Here is a 5,088-nt window from a genome sequence, read left to right on the forward strand (position 1 = left end):
CATAATGCCTTTATAACCTAAGCAGTGCATCCCTAAAAACAAGAAGATGTCATTACACATTAAAAATAGGGACAAAATGCCTTTATAAGACTAGGAAATGATTGTTTTTTCATGTATTGTGGGGTTTGTTCTGATTTTTTGAGCTTTGAAGGCCAACAAAACCGCTGTCTTGGTGGGGAAGTGGAAACCAGATTTTGGGTGAAAGAGATGAGCAGGCAGGTGGGACATGGTTGGCTTGCACAAAAGATGACAAGATTGCTTTTATCACTAATGTTAGGGAACTTAGATCGACCCCTGGTGCCAATGGCAGAGGCGACCTTCCTCTTAATTTCTTGAAGGTAAACTATTAATGGCTTTGTATTTTGCGAGTTCTTTTATGGAATTTTTTTGTTGATGACTCCTTTTAATAAAGTTGTGAATGCGACTATGAAAATCCGTTACTATTAATTACAGTTTGTTATGATAATATTCTGCAATTCTGAAAGCGATTCTTGATTTTTTTATCGGCATCTATATTTGACATGGATGAAATGACACAGAAGTGGGTGATAGACAAATTGAATAACGAGGAACATAGTTGCATTTAAGAGTCGCTAGCTATGTTGCAATGAAACAAAACATCAAATGTGGAAACGCTGACACAAGAAAGGATATTCTTTACGAAAATATGTTATAAATATAAAGTTTTGGAGTTTCAAAGGTGTTTCCAGAAAAGAAAATGTTGAAACATAAGTCTCGACAAGTTTTCATGTAACATAGGTCGCTAGTGTAGGAAGTAGCTTTCTTCTTCATTTTGTTTTCCTTAGAAATGAATTCACACAGTCAGTGTTTTAGAAACTGGACCGAACTGGCCGGTTGAACCGGTTGAACCGTTACCCGGCTAGCTATCCAGTCTGAATGACCTATTTGAACCGAAAATCTGATCCAACTGGATTGGACCGCGTGAACCGAACAGCACCGGTGGAACACACAGAGCCGTCCGATTGATGATAGATTTTATAGAGAAATGGAAAAGGATGAGAAGTGATTAATCTCAAAGAGAATGTTTCCTCACTTTTTTAATGCTAAAAAAAATCAGTTCTTAATATAAGTCCTCAAGCCTGAGTTTAATCCTTGAAAGCAAAACAAAAAGACGAGAAAAGATATACTCCCTCCGTCCCAATAGAGTCGTCCACTTTGTGAAATTTTTTTATCCCAAAACTCTTGTCCACTTTCAAAAAATAAACAACTTTTGTATTTAAATTTTCTATATTACCCCTATTTAAAGTCCACTAATGAGTAAATTTGTAAGTAGATCCTATAATAAATAAGGGTAATGACAAGAAAAGTAAATAAAAATTTACAAGATCCATAACAATAATTGTTATTTTAAAACTGTATAATAAAGGCAAAATGGACAATTCTATTGGGACGGAGGGAGTAATGGATGCTGTGAAGGTGGATGTGGCTATGGAAGAGGATTGTAGCTAATATCTTTGAAAAATGGTAATGGTTAGATCTAGGGTGGAGTTGAGCGATTCTTATGGTTAATGGAGGCTTTTTTTCAAAACTAAAAAATTATTATATGATTATAATTTATAATAAAGAAGAAAATAGACAAGCTCAACTCTAAAATAAATTGCTGCCGCCGTTTTTCTATCTATCCTATATATAAAAGCACGGATGGGGAGGACAGACAAATATACTGAATAATCCTTTTCAGTTTACTACTAAATAAAAGTTTTATACTCATTAATCAATTAGTTGTTTAACTAATCACTATTGTAATTAAAATCCTAATTAGAACAGGTAGCTAAATTATCTCCAATTTAGTTTTTAGTATGTAAAAAATAACTAAATTATCTTCAAATTAATAGGAATACCTATCTTTTAGTTTGATTGAACTACAAAATTAAAATAATGTATTTGGTCAATATATTATTATTTAAATTTCTATCTTATTATTTTTAAAGATATTATTAATAAAATTAAATTAATTATTTAATTATGGTTATTATAAAACCAAAAGAAGAATAAATTCAGTATGGAAAAATATTTAATAACTGAATATATTATATTTATTTTTACAAAAATTCTTAATTAATTTAATATTAATTATAAATAATAAATTGATATAATTATAATAAATTTACTAATATGTTCATTGACGAGTTACGTTACGAGCCACGTGCATGGCAAGTAATGCGAAACTAGTTTTTTAAAAAGCAAGAAGCATGATTGTTATGTGGGCCAACTTTATAAGCCAATTAACCTATGGGTAAAGTTAGCACACGGTACTTTTAAGAGAGTTTTTCAAAAATACCCATACTGTATATAAATATTTTGAAAAATACGGTTTGACCATTTAGGGTTGATTTTTACGGTTTGACTTTTAAAAATTGCGAAATTACACTTTTTGAGTTGAAAAATACGGTTTTTTATTTTTAAAAACCAGTAAGTTTACTATCGGATTACTAACAGTTTACCAACGGTTTACAAAACAAAAAATTTACTAACGATTTACTAATAGTTTACTAACGGTTTTTATTTATAAAAATACGGTAAATCTCCTATTAGTTTACTAGCAAAAAATTTACTATCAATTTACTAACTATTTACTAACAATTTACTTAAAAATCAAATTACTATTAATTTATTTTTAACCGTATAGTTAATTCATTAATCGTTTACTATCAGTTTACTAAAAAATAAGTTAATTTACCATACGTTTACTAACAGTTTATTAGTTTTACTAAACATTATACCTAATTTATTAAATATAAAGTATAGTTATATTTATTAACCGTTTACTAAAAGTTTACTATCGTTTTACTATCAATTTACTATCAGTTTATTTATTTATAAATAAACCATGCCCTTAATTTAAACCCACAGAACAGAGTATTCATAATAAACCATGCCCTTAATTTAACAATGAATTTAAAAGAGCCAAATTGCCTAGTATATCGATATTTTAATCAAAAACTAAACAGAGGAGAAGAGATTTTATCTCTGGTTCTATTTTCTCATTACTTCGCTAAAATACATTTATAAAACTTTTAGTAAACTACTAATAAACTGTTAGTACATTGCATGCCCACTTACTCCCAAAATTATCAACTACCCATTTTAATCAAAAATCCAGCACTGAATTCATCAGATCCACCGTTTGTCAGCAAACCACCGCAACCCATCAATTCCAACAAATCCACAAAATATGGGAAACCCTCAGCAGCCACAACCATCGATTAACAACTCATCAATCGACGATTGTTCCATTTTCATAAGATTGAGCTGTTGTTGTAGATTTATACATCTAAATCGACAACCCATCACCGCCGCCATCGCCGGCAACCTATGAATCGGCAACTCATCGCCGTTGTAGTCGCAAAATTAGAGGGAAAGGCTGCTGCACGAAGAAGACGAAGATCAGAAGAAAGAAGAAAAATCCACAGCCATTGTCAAATCCACCGTAAAATCAAAAAGAAAAAAGTCTAAAACTCAAACACGCTAAACTTCAACAGTATTTTTCAAGACGGAGATGTTGAACAGTAAAAGTGAGATTATTATGGTGTTTAGTCGTGCTCTGTGTGATTTCCTCTACTTTTAAATTGTAAATTTATTGCCAGTAGAGGCGTTGAGTTGCTGCAATAATTTCTTATTCCTTACAATTTTAATCAACCGGTTCAACCATCAGTTGAACCGGAAATTAGCAGTTACGCCGGTTCTGACATCGATTCGGTTTTTAAAACACTGCACACAATATCTCCGAATGTGAAAACTAAGGATTTGGTCTTTTATCCGGTAGGTTAGTAAGATGTCTTCTTCAACAGCCTTAAGCAGTGATTTTTTTTCTATGATTACATAGCAATAAAGGACAGAAGGAGTATGCAGAAGATCTTGCAAAAGAGGCAAACAAATATAGAGGATTTTTAACTTGATATTAGCTGATATCCATACTAAATCCATGGTTTACATCACTAATAGATTAAAAGTAGAAAATAATTTTGTAACAGATGTACCTCCTAGAATGCATGTGCTATCAATGATAACCTGGACTCGCCTTGGCCTAAGGTAACATGATGCATCATGCTATGTAAAATTTGAGATATTATATTATACTTGCCAATGTGTTGATTATATATAATTTATCTGTCAATCATGATTTAATAAGAGTGTGTATTAGTTCCGTTTAACTGAAGTTATATTTTGTATGAGTCTAATTCATTTTTTGGTTGGGTCTTTGCACATGCTAATCACCTAATTATTTGTACAGACTGAGCGATTGGGTCATAATTTAAAGGAGTTTTTAGATAAATATGGTGAGATGGAGGTACATGTTGAAGAGATGGTTGAAATACTGATGATGAATAGCATTAAAGATGATGAAAGCAAGTTGCCAAAAATATATCCTGTTGAGTTTGAATACCAACTGAGTTCTATATTTATGGTGCAATATTTTTCATCTCCTTTAACAATGGCGCTTAACGATTTGTTTTGCAGGGACGATATCGAACAAGAAGCACGGTTGTATTGTCGGTGAAATCAAGCTGAAAGGTTAACTTCTATGAAAGGTACTTGGAGAAGGGAAAGCGGCATGAGCAGACAAAGAGTTTTCAAGTATAGGCATGAAACACATTAAGGTATTTAAGTTGTCTTGTTTAAGAGCTTTGTTGCTATTTGATGAGTAATGCTATATAATTCTCTTTTTTAATGCACTTGGCAATAAAGAAGTGGATAAAGTAAAAGTTGTTTTTTAAGATATGCATTTTTAAAAGGAAATTGGACGAATAAAATATCACTTAAAGAAAATTATAAAAGGTAGGTTAAAATGGTTTGTTATAAAGCATTTTTCTTTATAGTGTGATGATTTTTTATCAAATCAAAGGCAAAATATGGTATTGATGAAAAAGAGACCATAAAAGGTGGTGGAGGCACTTCACCTTTCATATGAACTAGCAGAACCCCCGCGCTACGCTGCGGGTTTGTTTATCATAATACATAAGTGTATATTTTAAAAAAAAAATTACAACAAAATATAAACATTCAACATTAGTTCTATCCTATATACATCACAAAATTTTATATGAACAATAGTATAACATTATA

The 5,088-nt window shown here is 31.2% G+C and overlaps 1 pseudogene; it reads left to right on the plus strand.

The window, feature by feature from the left end:
* Positions 1-1,392: 1,392 nt before the first annotated feature.
* On the plus strand, positions 1,393-4,605 carry LOC126681629 (uncharacterized; annotated as a pseudogene).
* The last annotated feature ends 483 nt before the right edge of the window (positions 4,606-5,088 follow it).

This window comes from Mercurialis annua, linkage group LG5 (genome assembly GCF_937616625.2).
Source record: "Mercurialis annua linkage group LG5, ddMerAnnu1.2, whole genome shotgun sequence".
Classification (NCBI taxonomy): Eukaryota; Viridiplantae; Streptophyta; class Magnoliopsida; order Malpighiales; family Euphorbiaceae; genus Mercurialis; species Mercurialis annua.